Genomic DNA, 19245 nt, shown 5'->3' with positions numbered 1-19245 from the left:
AATATATATAGTCATTTGAATATACTATAAAGAAAAGAACTGGTGAGACAGAAAGGGATTCTTCATGAACGTTTTCCACCTGGTGAACATATGAAACATCTGTGAAAGAACAATTTCACCACAGATGTTTCTTGCTGACTGGTACATGAGGCAAATATACAGTTTTGTGTGAAGTAGCTTCACACAGAAAATGTGCCATACGGAGTTGTGTATTTATATTTCCAAGCTGCAGACTAATCTATAAATGATTCTGCATCATCTCTGCTAGGTATTTGGGTTTTTTTTATATATATTTTTATCATCATTCGAAATCTAGTTGCATGAAAGAGGCCATCATGTACATCATCAGAGGAATCAGAATCATGTATTATTCCAACCTTTTACCAGTTGGTATTTCATGATATAAAAATCTCATTATTCTTTATTTATTTATGAATTGCTAGATGGTTACTAGACAATATGAAATTAGCAAGACCCATGTAGAAATGGCCTCATTTGAAAAATAATGCATGTTTCTATTCACAAATCTCCTTTAAAAATGTGTACTATTTCAAATTATTTGCAAATAATCATAAGCTCATTAAGTGATATAAAAGATTACTTTAGATATGCATCAAGTCTTTCAAATGGTTTTCTAAAATTATTATCAATAATAGCAACAATTATTTAAAAAATAGTATCATTTATTTAAAAAAAAATTCTATTGTGCTGTGGATTTTTTTTGAAGAGTTAAATTTTTCTGCATATTTAAAATAGGTTTATAACTTTAACATTAAACAAAGCTTCACATATGTGAAATTTACTGAGAGAAATCCAAATTTTTCAAATGATATTTTAAAAAACCTTCTCATAAACTTTGCCATAAGTTTAAGATGAAGTTATTATTGTGATTTTGTATGTGGGAAAGAGTGTTCAAAGAAATGTTATCTCTCACCAAAATCATTCAACTAATACAGTCCATAATCAATTGACCTCAGGTTCACCTTGATTGTACTCATTGTACAAATAAGTAAAGAACCTAGGTTTGAGATCAATGTTTTATTTTCTATGGAATAACAAAAATACAGTGTTTAAATGAAGCTGGAGAATAGAATTTATCTTATATTCATATAAAGAAGCAGCACTTAGATTATCCAAACTTTGTGAGCATAAGACATTAAAAATAAATTATAATGCTAGAAATAGAGGAGAACTCTCTTCTATTATAAAGTTGTCTGTTTACTGTGTATGACATATTTAAATGATATATATGTGTATATGTGACATGTATATATGACTAATGCAGCTCTTTAACAGAACATTATCTCACATAGTTATTTTTGTGGAAAGAACACTTAACATATACTTTTAAAGCATTTTTCAAGAATGTAATATATTGTTTTAAACCATAGTCACTGTGTATGTACTACACCTTTAGAACCTGTTTGTTCTAACTGAAAATTTCATATTCTTTGACCAACATTTCACAACCATGAAATCAACCCACAGGCCCGCCCCTGGGTAACCATCATTCTATTCTTTACTTCCATGAGGTCAACTTTTGTACATTCTACACATGATATCATGCAGTATTTATCTTTCTGTACCTGGCTTATTTCAGTTAATATTATACCCCTAGTTTCATCTATGTTATCAAAACAGTGGGATTTCCTTCATTTTATTATAAATATTACTCATATTGTAAAAATTTATGAGCTTCAAGTGACATTTCCATACCTGCATATGTCATGCTTTAATAATACCCACCCTTTCTAACTTTTCTTGCCCTCCTTTCCCACTCTCTCCATCCAGACACTTCTCCTCTCCTAATTCTTTGTGTGGCTAAGTAGAGTTATGCATTACATTACATTTTCTTTATCCATTTATCCACATATGGATACTTAGGTTGATTTTCTTTCACGAATATTGTGAAGAACACTGTAGCATACATTTGACAGATATCTATTTGACATACTGATTTCATTTCCTTTGTACGTATATTCAATAATGAGATTGATGAATCATATGGTTATTCTATTTTTAATTATTTGATGAGAATCCATATTGTTTTCTGCAATGCTTATCCTATTTTACATTTCTGCTAAGAGTATGTGTTACCTTTTCTTCACATCCTAATACTTCTTTTCCTCCCTTTTTTGGATCATAGTCATTCTAACAGGTGTAAAGTGATATCCCTTCATGGTTTTGACTTGCATTTTCCTGATGATTGAGATTTTTTTCCATGTGTGTTCATCATTTTTATGTCATCTTTTGAGTAATGTCTAAAATCAACTCAAAAAAGATTGAAGACTTAAAATATAAGACTTCACATCAAAAAGAGTATTAGAAGGATATCTCCACGACATTGGTCTGCTCAAGCACTATTGGATCTGAGTCCAAAAGTACAGGCAACAGAAGCATAAATGGACAATTGAGGTTACAACATATTAAAAGTTTTTGTGTAACAAAAGAAACATTTGATTAAAGGACAACTTACAGAATTGGAGAAAATATATGAAATTTATACATCTGACAAGGAGTTAATATTTAAGATATATAGTACTCAACACAAATAACTCAGCCAAAAAATAAGAGAAATGTTCTCTTTGACTTTCTCCTCTGGTAACCTTATAATCTGAACTATATTTACATTTCCTTCTCCTTTTGTTAAATGGTGGCTTCCTAGATGTTATGGTTTGGATATGAGATGTTTCCCAAAAATCTGCTTTGTTAATTTTGAAGATGAAATTATCAGATTATGAGAACCTTGATCTAACTAGTTGATTAATCCATTTGATGGACTAATACTATGAGTGGATTCATAGGTGGCAACTGTAGGTGGGTGGGTCATGGCTGGTAGAAGTGGGTCACTGAAGTTGTATCTTGGGATTATTATTATTTTGGGGGGTATTGGGAAGTGAATCTAGAGGTGTTTAACTACTGAGCCATATCCCTAACCCTTTTCTGTTTTTTATTAAAGACAGGTTCTCAGTGAGTAACTTAGGGCCTCCCTAAATTGCTGAAGCTGGCTTTGAATTTGCAATCCTCCTGCGTCAGCCTCCCCCACCCCTGGGATTACAGGCATGCTGCATCACACCTGGTGGATTATATATGTTTCTCCCTGGCTTCTCATGCTCTCTCTGTTTCCCAGTAGTCATGAGATGAGCAGCTCCTCCCATCCCCCATGCCTTTTATCATGATGTTCCTTTATCACCCTGGGCACAGAGCAATGGAGTTGGAGAACCATAGGCTGAGACCTCTAAAACTCTAAGTCAAAATAAACTTTCCTCCTCTAAGGTTTTCTTATTGGTTATCTTCTTTATCTCAATGAAAAATCCCATTAACACCTTACTCTTCAAGTTCTGTCTGTCATGCAATTCATCAATATTCTGACCTTTTCCTAAAATGAATACCCTGAAAATCATTACATTCTACAACTATTCCTAGAGTATACCAGTTCACTTGAAGTTGGTGTCGCTTTTCATTCAACTAGTTTCCATTTGAGAATACGCCTCCAGTTTCATCACATCTTAGACACTGCTTGCTAAAATAGATGGAAAATAGTGATATAATGTTAATTTTGGTGACAAAATAGCGTAATTATTTTGAGCACTTAAGCTGCATCTTGAAAATCCCTAACTGGCTTCAGAAATTAGCATTGGAAATTCTGCTAAAGACAGATTTCCCCTTTCCTTCTACTCAAATATCTGTTTTATCTTCATATTGTTGTCTCCTTATTTATTGGACTTCTCCATCCTCATCTTTAGAACAAAAACCCAAGTATATTCATTTAGTTGGTAAATATAGCCTTTGTTTGACTCTGTTAACTTACACTTTCATGTAAAACAAAGACAATAAATGAGATCAAGAAAATTTCTGTCCTTCTAAGAACACTTGAATTTCCTAAGGCATAATATATGCTTTACTTAATGGTCAGGGCCCACAAGTCACTGAAGATTAATCATTATGATATCATTTGTTCACTTGCTATTTTTTATACAATTGACTTACAGTACTGTTTTTAGCACTTTTATTTGATGTTTCTTTGCCATTATTGTTCCTGTTCTCTTCACACAAAGTGAGTGCCACTAGAGTAGTCTGACTGTCTTCCCACTGCGTCCACCTATCTAGAACAGATCAACTAAGTTGGGATCATTCAGCTTTTAAATGCCTTCCTTACTCTTGCAACTCATTCAATCTGCCATCCCAATGTCTGTATAAAATAGGCTAAGATGAACCAGGCGGTTCTTTGGAAGAACTCAGAAGATTAAATTCCATTTAAATCAAGATCTTAGTTGTGTTTTCTTTCTAAGCAGTCTCTCTGAAGAGGAAATGATGGAGAACAAATATATTTCTTGAATAAAAATAAATGAAGGAGAGCAGAGAACAGCAACACTCAAATCATTTCTAATGAAGAATGCTATTAGCAGCAAACTGCTCTTGATCAAGATTGGAGAGGTGTTTTGTGAAGAGAAGCCCTTACCTTATAAATTCCCTCTGGTAAACTTTATTAATAAAATCACAGTAGAAATTTCAGCCTATCTTTTTGGAAGGGCCAGAGGAACAAGAATCAACAGGTACCTCATCAAGATACTGTCTCAAAATAAAGAAATAAATAAATACAAAGGACTGGGGTTGTGGATTGGTAGTAAAGCACACCTGAGTTCAATCCCCCAGTACCCCATTTTTTTTTAAATCCAAAATCTGACAAAGTCCATAACAAGTCAGAGATGTCACTCTCACCACTCCTATTCAATGTAGTAATGGAAATAGTAGCCAGAACAATTACAAAAGAAAAGGAAATAAAAGGGATAAAAATAAGAAAGGATGAAGTTAAAAAAAATACTCCACCAAAGGGACTACTAGAGCTAATAAAATAAATTAAGCAAAGTAGCATGTTACAGATCAACATTAAAAAATCAATAGCTTTCCTTTAAACCAATAATGAATTGCTGAGAAAGAAACTGTGAAAACAACCCCAAATAGCCTCAAAAATTAAAATACCTAGGAATAAATCTAACCAAGAAGGTAAAATATCTCTACAATAAATACTGTAGAACATTGAATAAAATAATTGAAGAAAACACAAGGTCATGGATGGGCAGAGTTAATATTGTTAAAAAAAATGACTATATTGCTAAAACTATACACACACACACACACACACACACACACACACTGTAATCTCCCTCAAAATAGCAATGATATTTAAAAAACAGTCCTAAAAATCTTTAGAAAGAGTAAAAGACCAGGAGTAGCCAAAGCAATTCTAAGCCAAAAAAAAAAAAAAAAAAGAAGCAATGCTGGAGGCATCACAGTACCTGACTTCAAATTATTCTACAGAACTATTCTAACAAAAACTGCACAAAATGTCATAAAAACAGAAAAATAGACCAATGGAACAAAATAGAAGAACCGAAGATACACCACACAGAGTCATCTGATCTGTGACATAGGTGTCAAAAAATATAGAAAAAAAATAGCATTTTAGCATTTTAACAAACAATACTGGGAAAACTGGATATCCATCTGCAGAAGAACTAAACTAGAACCTTGTCTGTCACCTTGTACAAATGTCAACTGAAAATGGATTGAAGACTTAGGAATTATACCAGAAACTCCTAGAAGAAAATATAGAATCAACACACTAACATAGAAAGAAGCTCAGGCCACAACTTCCTCAGCAGGATCCCTAAAGCTCAGGAAATAATACAAATAACTAATGGGATGGCATCAAATTAAAAAGGCTTCTGCAGAGAGAAGGAAATTATTAAGAATAAGATAAGAGAACCTACTGAATGAGAGAAAATGTTTGCTAGCTCATTCTTCTGACAGAAGATTGATATTCAGAACAGATAAAGAACTCAAAAGAAACTTAACCCCAGAAAAACAAATATTTCAATTAATGAATGGTGAAAATGAACTAACCAGAAAATACTTAAAAGAAAAAAATTCAAATGCAATCAAATACATGGGAAAAAAAGGTTCAATATAATTAACATTTAGGGAAATGTAATAACAAATGCAAAGATGTCAACTCATACCAGTCAGAATGGCAGTCATCAAGAATTCATACAATAATAATTGCTGGAAAGGATATGGAGAAAAAGGAACACTTTCACACTCTTGGTGGGATTGTAAATTAGTACAACCACTATTTAAATCAGCATGGAGTTTCCTCAAAAGATTAAGAATGAAATCACCATATGACCCAGCTATACTACTGCTACTTATCTAAAGAATTAACAAGTTGGCATGCCATAGTAATTTATGCATACACATGTTTATAGTGGCACAATCCACAATAGGCAACCTATGGTACTAGTCTAGGTGTTCATGAGTGAATAAATGGAGAAAGAAAATGTGAAATACACACACACACACACACACACACAATGGAGTTTTACTCAGCCATAACAAAGAATGAAATTATGTCATTTGTAGGAAAATGGAAATTGAGAGAATTACATTAAGCAAAATAAGCCAAACTCTGAAGGTCAAGGGTCATGTTTTCTTCAATATTTAGAAGCTAGAGGCAAAATAGATAAGAAAGAAAAGGTAGATCAGTAGAATAGGTGTAGAGATCAGGGATAGGGAAACACTGAGGAATTATGTTAGGCAAACTATATTGATATATTGTGTGAATATACAAATGTGTAACAAAGAATCGTCATCATTATGTACAATTATAATGCACCAATAGAAATATGGCAAAAAGAACATCTGCATGAATTTATTTACAAGTTTCATTTGTAAGTAAACTACTTTCTTTAACCAGATAGCAAACCTCAAAAGCCAGAAAGCAAAATTTAGGTAAATTTGATCACAAAAGTTTTATTAAATCCAAATTAAAAATCTGAAACTTTACATTGAAGCAAACCGATAAAGATCATATGTCTATGTGAAATACCCAAAGAATAGATTACTAGGAAAAGACATGGAAAATGAATCAAGGTACCATTTCTGCCTTACTTACTGCATCTTACTTAAAGAAAAATGAAGACCTAAGCCGCTAAAATGTTCAGTGACATTATTAATGTTTGAGGAGTAATATATACTAAGAATTATGCAACCACTCAATAAGCCAAAACTTCAAATATTGAATAATTTTCTAGAGTTCTAGAAGTAATAATATAACCATTTAACATGTGAGGATATTTGCCAAAAAATATTTTAGTAGATCAAGTATCTGCATGTCCAAGTTAATTTATTTATCACATTAATTTTAAAATATTTTGGTTTTCTAGTAATTTATAACGCTTACTGAAAAAGCATTTCCAAAACTGTACTTCCGACAAACTGTAAGAAATTGTATGACAATTTCTATGAGGATAAAAGTAAGAAGCATTCAATGTATTTTTAAACACAATCAAGACACTACTGCCTTAGTAAACTGAAAACTATTTATAATAAGTTTTTGTGATGAATGAAACAATAAAACTTTCATGGCCAAAACAGAAAATAAATAAATACACATATAAACAAACAAATTAACTAATTAAAAGACTTCTTGGAAAGTGGTTCCTATTATAAGCTTACCTTTATGTTTATTGTGTATGTGTGTGTGTATATACATATATACATACACACAGTGTGAAATAGACGAATATGGTGAGGCAATCAAGTAGATTATCGATTACTTATTACTTTGTTTTTGTCCCAACTTTACCTCTCAGCTTCTCAGTATACTATTCCTTCCTCTCTCATACTTTTTACTAACTTTGGTAGCCTCTGTTTTATTCTCTACTTCGAGATCAGCTTTTTAGATCACATGAGGGGAGGGGAAGGGGGGAAAGGAAGTCAGAAAAATAAAATAGACTTTATTATTGCTGTGTGTATATACGTGACCGCATGACCAATGTGATTCTGCAACCTGTACACTCAGAAAAATGAGAAATTATACCCCATCTGATTCAAATGTATGATATGTCAAGATCATTGTACTGTCATGTGTAACTAATTAAAACAAATAAAAAAGAATATATAGTATTTTTCTTATAGTGCCTACTGTATTTCACTAAACATGAATTCCATCTCTGTTGCTGCAAATGATAGAATTTTATTATTTTCTTGAATTTATACTGTGTGTATGTGTGTGTTTGTGTGTGTTTTTATTCTTTCCCCATTCAGCCATCAAGGGACACCTATATTGATCCAATTTCTTGACTATTGTGAATAGTGCTATAATAAACATAGGAGTCCAAATGTCTCTTCCATTTACTGATTTTGTTTCTTTTGGATAAATGTCTACAGTAGGATTGCTGGGTTTTAATGTGGTTTTATTCTTAGTTTTTTTTATTATTATTTTTGGAATCTTCCTACTTCCTCTTCCACAATAGTCCAGCTTGCTCTCACAGTTCAATTAGTGAAAACTGAAGCATTCTTGCTGAAAACTGTTTAATGGTTTGTAATCTGCAATTTTAGTCTTGCCATTTTATAGTAACTTATTTTATTTAATATTTTATATGATACAGAAAACAAAATTATACATATTAATAAGGGACACATATTCAGATACATGTGACTTTGGGATGCTAGAGTTATATTAATATTACAAATTTTTGTAATATTAATATATTATTACAAATTTTAATATATAATATAGAAATAATCTTTTAGATAAATGCTCTATTAAAGTTTTTTTTTTTATTGCAAGCACACTTAACATAGAAATTTAGTTTTCAGTGTCTTTTCTTAGTTTCTTATGAGAGGGTTGTCTCCCTAAATTATATCTGCCTCGTTTCACTACTTGTTACTACTTACTTCTATTTATTTCTATTTATATCTATCCTCCCTAAGGGAATGAATCATGTCTTATTGGTCTTTTTATTCTTTGCTAGGACAAAAGACTGCTCAATTCATTATATAAATAACAATTTTTATGTAGGGATTAGTAGAGTTATACCAAAATTCAAGGAACCAGATCTCCCTATAAAAATTAGTATTTGATCCACCCAGTGCCTTTTTAACTTGAGCTTGGCTTGTCTCAGCAGGTGGCCCTCTCTGCTCATTGCTGTTTGCTAAATAGTCCATTGCAAAAAAAAAAAAAAAAAAAATGTCTGCTAAAAGCTGTAATTACTGACACGAACACAGATCACTCAGTCACCCTCTGATGAGGTCAAATCAAGTTGGCACACAGATGCAGCTACTCAAATAACAGGCCAAATTTTGAGCTCTATGCTTAAGCAGTAAAATCTAAAATCATCTGTGACCCCGTAAACTTTTAAAATGTTTTGGTTTTGGTTCAGAAATTAAAGGATGCCACAATTGGAAAGTAATTCTAAGATATTCATAATCCTACCTCCATTTTCGCTGAGATGACTGCTACCCCTATTCTGATCACTAAGTAAATTTGACAACATCATCATTATGATTGAAACTAAGGGAATGGATTATTTCTAAATAAGTTATTTTTGAAAATATTGTAAGATTCTTATATTGAGGTTGGAAACACTAGAGACTAGGCTGAACAGTTTACCCTCTTTCTTGTACTCATTCTACAACTTAATGAAAGATAACTTTGGTATATTAAATAAAGAAAATAAAAACATAGCTATATACCCCGGAGCTTCCATGTACACATCACTAATATGCCCAATACTTTAAATAAGACTATCAAATATTTCTTCACTACTGATTCTAAAAGACAACATCTTCTGTATGTACAGAGTTTTCATCTTTTTTTCAGTCTTTCTTCTTCTCTTTGATGCTCTCCAATACATAAATATTCAATTCCTTTACCTTTTGTCCAAAAAGGCATTTTCTTATACTTTCTTTCATACATTTCCTGAACTGATTCCTGCTAGTTTCTTTTTTTCTTAAAGAACACTTCACTCAACATATTATGCACTTGACATCAAAACCACAGGCAACAAAAGCAAAAGTGGATGGAATGATGTCAAACAAAAAAGCTTTTTGCATAGCCAAAAAAAAGTAATCCACAGTATGAAAAGACAATCCATGTGGATGAGGGAAAATATTTTCATGTTACATATCTCATAAGGAATTAATATCCAGAATATATAAAGAACTCCTACAACCACACAACATCATACCCAAATAATCCTGTCAAAAGACTTAAGTAGACTTTTTCCCAAAGAGAACATGCAAATGAGCAACAAACATCTAAGAAGATCCTTGTTGTCACTCATGATTAAAGTAAACGAAAACCACAATTAGAGTTAACTTCCTACTCTTCATGATGAATACTATATTAAAAAAATACAAAACAAAACAAAAAAAATAACAGAAAACAATTACCAGTGAGGATATATCAAATGTAGACCACTAGTGCCCTGTAGGTAGTAGGAAGGTAAAATGGAGTAGCCACCATGGAAAGCAATATGAGATTTCTTCAAAAAATTAAAAATGCAATCACCATATTATAGCAACTCTACTGCTACATATATATCCAAAATTATTGAAAGCAGTGCTCAAAGAGATATTTGCACATCCATGTTCATGGCAAAATAATTAACAATAGCCCCAAATTGTAAGCAACCCAAATGTCCATCTACAGAAAAGACAAAAAAATGCGGTAGGTGCAAACAATGCAATACCATTCAATTTTTATAGAAGGAGAGCCTGAGGTGCCACATCATAGAGGAACCTGGAGGACACTATGCTAAACAAAATAAGCAAATCACAATGACAAATATGTATGATTCAGATATGAGGTATCTAAAGTAGCGGAAACAGAAACCACCACCCTTCTACTTTCACTAGGTGGTTGGGAATGGGGAGGTGGTGTTCAATGGCTACAGAATTCCAATTTTAAAAATATTTTCTGTTTTTTTTAACCAGAAAAATTATTAAAAACAAAAACACAACAACCTGAGAGTTGGAAGAACAGTATGAGAAATTGCTGTATAAGTTCACAGTTGTACCTATGGGTACATGCTCCCTCATTGCAAGGCAGAACACAGAGATATGACTGTGCATTTAAGTACATATGTGACCAAGAAAAATCAGAGAACAGGGGACCGCTGGGGAACAGAAAGCATCAAGAACTTTTAATCACCCAGTCCTAAAACACTATGCTCTTTTCTTCTTCTTTGCCTTGTATCTTCTGAGCTTGTGAGAAGTACCACTTACTTCTTCCTCTTTTTCAGCTTCTACTCATCTTTAGACTTTCTAGAGATTGGAGAGACATTTAAACCAAGTATTTGTGCTATTTGCTTTAGCTTATTAGATGACAGATTTGTGATGGAACTGAAGAAATTCTGATCAGCTCTCCCACTCTCCAATCTCACAGGTACATTGAATCCTTCAGCCCTCTTCTTCATTCTCTCTCTGTGGTATTTCAGATGTAATTTTTAGCATCTTCTTCTCTTCTGCCACATCAACAATTTTTTTAGGGAGTCCTTTCTCTTTGCCAACAGTTCCATGGGTTTTGGTTCTTCTTCCTCTGTTTTATCTTCCAGTGTATCTTTTTCTTTCACCTCCTCTTGGGCATGATCTTTACCATATGTCTGGAACCTGTTGATATGATTGTTTTATTCCCTTCGTCCCAAACCAGGAGCAAGACATTCTTGCTTTAGTTCAGCAAGCTTCAGCTTACGGAGTTCCACCAATTCTGTTGCCAGCTTGTTACCCTTCCAGTTTGCTAGTTAAAGTTACAGTTTTAAAAGGTAAAAAGTTTTAGAAATTGGTGGCAAAATTGAAATTTGAAAGAAAAATGTAGCAAAATTTCATCTATTTCCCCCAGATGGAAACATTGCTTTTAATTTAAAAAGCCTGACAATGTATTAATGATTTATGCAAATGTGTAATATTAAAACTAGTAAAAAAATCTCTGTAACATCATTTTAAATCTGGGAAGTGAATAGCTCATATTAATAATAGCATAGCAGACACAAATACAAATTCCTCTAGCAAACATATACTAAGTGCTTTAATATACCCCTTTTTCTGTTAAAAAATAAAGTATAAATTTGGAAAAACAATTTTAAAAGCAGCTCTTTCTTTAAATGCCAGGTGAGGGCAACCAATATTTGCTAGGTACTGGAGCATGAATTTTCAGGTGAGTAAAATCCAAGATTTATAACAATATTACTATTGTTCATGTTTAACAATAGCTGCTGCAAAATAAAAACAACAAAAAAGAAAACTCTCATTAATTTCCAGACATGTTTATAATTATTGGGCTCAAGTGCTTTCTGAACTAGTGAAAGGAACATAATATAAGAGCGGAAAACACTAACAAAGGTGAACATATACACTCAGATAAAATATAGGAGTGGAAAAAATGAGTGGTGGCCTCCTATCCTTCTCTCTTCCCTTTCCTGATGTCTTTCCCATCCTATAACTGCTTCCTTTAAGCAACCTTCACTGGGAAAGCCAAGAAGGCCACAAGTGCTGGGCTATATCCCAGATAGGCCAGTCCTGGATATGAGTGCTCCCCTGTCTACAAGTGAGCAGGCGTGTGTGAGAGGGCATGTGCAGGGAGGTGCAGGGTTTCTGTCCCCTACATAGGATCACTGCTTTTATTTGGAGATTATACTCATTGACACATTAACAAAATAAGACTAAGATTGTTTAGAATTGAATTGCCTTGACTTCCCTTTAATTCCTCACTTAAGAAAATACACATGATTTTGCATTATCATGAAGTGATTAGTTTTTATTTAGTGGTAACAATATAGGACAAACACATTTGAATAAACAATAGAAAAATCACTAAGCATGAGAAATGTACATAAGACTCTAGTTTTTCCCAACCCTTATCCCCATTAAGTAGAATTGTAGGTAAACAGCTCATACTAGTTAAAAGTTACACCCCCTCTCTTTTAAAAATGTTGTAAGTTAACACATTATTTGTCTTCTTAGTAAACAGGGGATAAAAAAAAAAGAAGTGGAAAATTGCTTGAGTAAAAGATAAGACTGCCATGCCAAATTATAAATTTTCATTTAAATTGGTACTTAGCATTTCCACTGAATTGTCCTCATTATCATTGGTATCCAGAATACTATCACCACTAAATTATGCAATATTAGTTAGCAGTCTGATGAGTGGATTTCAGTTTTTTTTATATTTACATCATAGTGTTGGCTCATAGAGTGTATCACTAAACAATTATTTCACTAATATCTACTTCAGTCCAAAGTGTGCTTGTAGAAGTCTCTAAATTAGATAAAGCAAGATTTATTACATTACCATCAGAAGAAATGTGTGATTTTTAGATAAGCATGTTTAAAGATTTTTGGATTTTTCTGAATATGGGTATGGTTTAGAGAAGTTTTGCTTTAACTATCTTGAAGCACAGAGAGGTAAAATTTTCATCTAGTAGTAAGAAAATGTGTCTGGGGATGTAGCTCAGTATTAAGAGTGCTTACCTAGCACTATAAAAATATATAGATTTTTTTTAAAAAAAGAGATATTTTTGAAGAAAAGTGTATATTTATGTTATGACTACACAAAACTCTGAGAGTCACAAAAATCTCTAATTATGAAATGGTACTATCAAAATTAAATATATCAGGTGGATGGGATTAAAAGAGAAGAAAAACAGCTTTATTAATGAATTAATAGAATCTTTTCCATCTGTATATTTGTGATTATAAATAAGAGATAATATAAATTGAAACAAAAGAAATGTAGCTTTTAAGCATGTCTTCACATTTTTAAACTGTAATTATAAACCATTTTTCTTGACAAAGAGCTCCACATTTTTCTTCAAAGCAAGGGAAATATTAAAAACACTGTGAAAATAAAATGAAAGAAAGAAATCATTGAAAAATACTTCCTAAGGTGCCTTTTAACTAGCTCAGGAAAACTGTGGTAAGACTGGGTAAAATGTTAAATGTTAAATGATTTTGTGGTAATTACATTTTGAAAGCTTTAGATGTTTCTCAGTTGAATAACAACAAAGTTGCTGAGGAGATAGTTTGTAAAGGAGTAGGACATAGGTCTAATGTTCATGATTATAGACTTTCTTGAATGATGTTATGAAAAATTTCAAGAATTTTTAGTAGTCCAGGTAGAAGATTAGTAGAAGTTCTATAATGAAAAGAGTAGTGCAATGGAATAGTGGGATCAAATTAGATTATGAACCTGTCAATGTTAATATGATGCAATATTTTAAATAGGTGGGCACTCAAGCAGAATTTGGTCTGATTTTCATGGCACAATGAGCTTTCATTTTCAGTCTTACCTTATATGGAAATTAAGACTGTAAGCTGGCGCAGTGGTACATGCCTGTAATCCCAGTGGTTTGGGAGGCTGAGACAGGAGGATCTTGAGTTCAAAGCCAGCCTCAGCAAAAGTGAGGTACTAAGCAAATCAGTGAGACCCTGTCTCTAATAAAATACAAAATAGGGCTGGGGTATGGCTCAGTAGTTGAGTACCCCTGAGTTCATTTCCTGGTACCCTCTTCCAAAAAAAAAAAAAATTACACTCTATACTATGCAATTTTCTTTCAACACACCAGACCAGAAAGAGTGCTACTAATGGAGAAGATAAGTGCCAACTGCATTTACCTGTCTCTTCTGTCTGTGATACAGCTACAAAGGTGTCCTGAAATTTTTTGAACAACTTGTTTTCAAAGTGGGGGGAAATAGCTGTGATTTGTAATCTTGTCCAGATTCCAGGGCTGTAAATATTCCCACCAAGGTCAATTGCAAACTATCAACATGACATCACTGAATGTAGAGTTGACAGAGGGTGTGCACAATTGGCTTATGAGAGTTGGTTCAAGTATATCAGTGTCACAAGAGCTAATCCCAGATTCCATTTTTAGCAGCATTACTGAAGTATAATTGACATAATAAATGCACATATTTAATGTACAATCTGATAAATACTAGCATAATTACAGGACTATGAAGCTAGAACAATAATGAAGACAATGTATGTATCTAGCACTTCAGAAAGTTGTAGGTATTTTTTTTCCTTTTTCCCAAAGTTTCAGCATAATTGAAATAATCCCCAAATGTGCAGGACTTCTTACACAATTAACAGTATTTTAAGAACATGAAAGTTACTGATCCACCATTTTTTGTGTCTATATTCTAGAATTTATAACATTATAGTCCACTATGGACTTTCAAATGCATTTATCTACTATCCACATAGATGTGCATATTCTCAAGCGAAATATTCTATCAATTTTGTGCTCAGGAGCTGGTGTTGAATTATAAAGCATATTTTTTTAATTCTACTTTCTTGCAATTGGTGTGGAAACTAACAGCAAAATTTTAACATGTGGTTAAAGGGCACACATTTAGAGCTACATGGTTCCATATAATTTGTGCTTTAATCTTGCCCCTAAACGCTAATGGAAAATGAAAAGATTAACTCTAATCCTCATATGAATGGTTTTCAGTGTGACTAAACACATGCATAAGTAAGTCTGAAGAAAATATTAAAAAGCAAAGTATTCTCAGCTCAACATGATAAATCAAGCTTAAATAAGAATAGCACTAGGAAGTATTTACTAAATAATAATTTTGTTTTTCATATATATAAAATATCATTTTGACTACCTGATAAATCCAATATGTATTTCATGCTTTCATTCATCCCTTCTTAAAATCAACATGTGCATAGCTTCCAAAATATACTGCGTATTTAAACTAGTTCCTCAATTTTTCCTATTTTCTTTGTATCATATGTTGGTTGTTTACTTCCTCACTAAGGTCCTATGCTGGTCTTTGAAGAGCCAGTCATTCTCAAGGATACACCTTTGGTCTATTGTTCTTCATGAAACTTCACTAGTTAATTTTATCCACTTTTGTAGTCTAAAGACACATAAATTTATGACTTCAGTGCAGAAATTTCCCCAAGTGTCAGGTTCATTTATCAAACTTTTAATTAGATGGGCTACTGGATATTCAATATGTCTTTCTTGGTCACTTAAGAATTAAAATGTTTGAGCATGTTCATTCTAAGATTTATTTGTGCTTGTTGTATTTTCTTGCCTCAGTTGTATCATGGTTCATTTTCCTATCTTATGAGCCTGAGAATTTATCCTGTAGAGATCTTCCAACATTATTTACCAAGTCTCCATACCATTCTTCTTCACTAAAATATAAAATACTCTAGTTGGCATTAAAATAGTATTTTTCTATGTATTAAGAATGGTAAAATAATTCCTAGAAATAAAACATTTAAAAATCCTTGGAAATGTTACTCAAAATATGTAACAGGAATAGAAAATAATTCTTCTGGTTGTTATCTCATATGGGAGGGTTATATGTCTTTCCCTTCACTTCCTTGGCAGTTTTGAGATACTCTGAATAGCCTATTTAAATCTACTGAACAGAATTTGAAAGCCACTTGACTTCACAAATGAAGTTCATTACTTGGCATGGAAAACCCCTCTTGACATCTCCTCCTCCCTCCCTCACCATTTACATCCCAGCAATATCAAACAGTTGGCACTTTGCTCAGGTGCTATGCTGATTGTCATTCCCTGTCTTTCATCATGCTCCTCCTTTGTGAAGAATATCGTCAGTCTCTCCACTACATATTACTTGGCCATTTACAATCCAACTTTAAGATTTATATCAGGTTACATTTCACTCATTACTTTAGTCAAATGTCCACATGTGAACAAAATAAATATAACACTTGCCCTCATGGAGCTCATAAACTTGGGGTGAAATGGGGAGAAAATAATAAGGAAACAAATACACAAAACCCAGTAGAAGGAGAACTGCTTGAACCACCTGTTACTAGTTCCATGTTGGCCATGTTACAGACTCTCAAAAAAAAAAAAAAAAACAAGAAGTGATCACCGTTTACAATGCCATGATCAATGCTAGGTGCTTTCATATATCTGTTCATTTTAATTTTCAAAATTATGTTAAGGAACAAACATATTTCTTCATTTTTTTGTAGATGAGAAGACAAAGACTTAGAGAAAATGACAAATTTACTGATGCCCACAAAGGCAGAGAGGATCAGAATCTGTATGAAAACATTAAAAAAAAGTCTCATTTCAGAAGCTGTCCATGTTCATAATAGCATTGGCTTTCTGCAGTTATAAAAAAAAAAACAATATTAAATCCCTCCTTATCTCAAGTCAATTCACATGTTTAAAATTTTTATTCCAAGATTGTTTTACTAAATCCTAGCAAGCTTAGAGCAAGTTTTACAACGTAGTACTTTAGAATTCAAAGGATTTAATCATGAATGGTGAATCTGCAAAATAGGTTATCAGAGCCCCACTGGTTTCAGCAATGGGAAGGAACAGCTTCCTGCAGCATCTGTTAGAATGAAATGGCTTAGGGAAGGTGGAGGGAATGCTTAAATGGTGTGCCAAACACCTGGTATTCAAAGCATTCATTGCTCTATAAGCTCCAAATGAAAGTGTCAATTATTCACTTTGAAAATGCTTATAGATTTGGAATAAGATTCTCAAATAATTAATGTGAGTTTCAAACATAATCACAACCATATGTTTAGTAGAAATATGTGATTACTACAAGAACCTTTTTTGAAACAAATAGAGTAAACAATGTCAAAACTTAGGCACTTGAGTGTCTGAACTGTAGGTTACTGCTGTCCAGATTCTGAAAAACCTTCCATCTAGCTGGACAGACAGATAAAGCATTTCCCTGTAAGTCTGACTAAATGCTCCTCTTGAACCTGCCAACATAAATTCCCAAGAGAAAACACAACCAGCACAATTCAAATTGATATTTGATTCCAAATCATCTCTTTTAATTTATTGCTAAAATAGTGAAACCATATGGGAATTTAGTATGATTTGGATAGATATGATTTTTTATCAACAGATTTTAGTGTCCCCTTAATATAATTTCTTATTTTATTAAAACTTAATAACTTAAGAAAGAAAAATTTATTCTATCTGGAAAACAGAGGGAAATCATTTGATGTCCTGTGTTTCATGTTTTATTTCTATTTATGTCTCATTTTTTAATATACAAAATGCTTTCAAGACCCCGCACAAAAAAATATTTTGAAAATAAAATTCTTATGGTTACTATCTCAAACTATGGTAGCATGTTTACTTATAATGCTTTATATAAGAACAGCAAATATTGTTTACCTGTTCAATATGATTTCTAACTTATAATTAACTCATGATTTCAAATTATGATAAATAATATTTGAAAAAGTTATCTCAGCTTCTATACATCACAATGTTATGCATCTTGAAATTTATTGATGTGCATAATATAACCAACAATACAGGCAATTCTGTATCATTATTTTGTCATTTTATTATTGTTCACAGTGCTAATGTTCTTTTGAATAGATATTCTATAGTTTACTTAATTTTGCTTTTAGATCTTTAGATTATCTTTGTGTTTTTTCCTGTATCAATAACATTCATTTGCCAAATTATTAAGAAACTTCAGGAATAATATGTATTTAAAAGTTTCCTTTATGACTATAAAAACAAATTTATAGAAAAGCACATTAGTGAACTTTACCTTTATATCCACATTTTGACATAAATAAAAGTCTGAGGTTTTAATTTTATATGGATACATGAAACAGGTAGCAATAATGACTTTTAAAACAACAATGTTTCTTAAATCTATTACATATCTGCATGACAATTCTACAAGATAAATGTTATTCTCATTTTATAGATAAATAGATTATTGAAATTGCGTAAGTAACATTATCCTGGATTTTAAAAATGTGTGTCTATGGAGTGGTATGAATGAGAGGTTTAAAGAAAAAGTACAGCAGAGGTTTGTGGGAAGGAGCCTGAATTCTGTTTGGGGCACATTGAGTTTATTTTGTCTGCCATATCACAAATGCAGTTACATAATACAGATACAGGCAAATTTGGAACTTGGAAAAGAATATTCTTCTGAGGATATCACTTTTGGAGTCCTAGGGTTAAATGCACTTGAAGTCGTGGAACTTAAAGAGATTATCCTGGTAACGTATACAACATGTGAAGTGAGTGAGGCAAGTATAGAATTTTGGAGGAACAGATACACTTGGCAAAGGGCCATGGGGGAAGCTCGGGAAAGAAAGAAGATTGAAAATGATAGAGGAAATACTAGAGGTGGATGTCTTAGAAATGAAGAAAGGAGACAATTTGAAGGGCCGGGCATTGATCATTCAGCATATGGTTGCCATTGACAATCTTGGGTATGAGATCTCAATGATGTTCTGAGGCAAAGGGGAACTATAATGGGTTGAGCAGCAGCTTGACTTAATGGGCAGAACTGTTTAGAGTACAAAATGAAATATGAAAAACACATTTCATTGCTCTCTTATAGACTAAAGCAACAAAATTTTTACCTGTGTGGACAAAAGGACCAGGTAATTTGCCAGAT

The 19245-nt window shown here is 32.5% G+C and overlaps 1 pseudogene; it reads right to left on the bottom strand.

The window, feature by feature from the left end:
- Nucleotides 1-10745: 10745 nt before the first annotated feature.
- LOC124098933 (SAP domain-containing ribonucleoprotein-like) overlaps nucleotides 10746-19245 on the bottom strand; it is a 29010-nt pseudogene continuing 20510 nt past the window's right edge.

Source organism: Marmota monax, unplaced genomic scaffold (assembly GCF_021218885.2).
Source record: "Marmota monax isolate L192 unplaced genomic scaffold, Marmota_monax_Labrador192_F-V1.1 WCK01_AAM20220418_F8-fsc00316, whole genome shotgun sequence".
NCBI classification, from domain to species: Eukaryota; Metazoa; Chordata; class Mammalia; order Rodentia; family Sciuridae; genus Marmota; species Marmota monax.
This window is presented reverse-complemented; position numbering and strand designations above follow the sequence as displayed.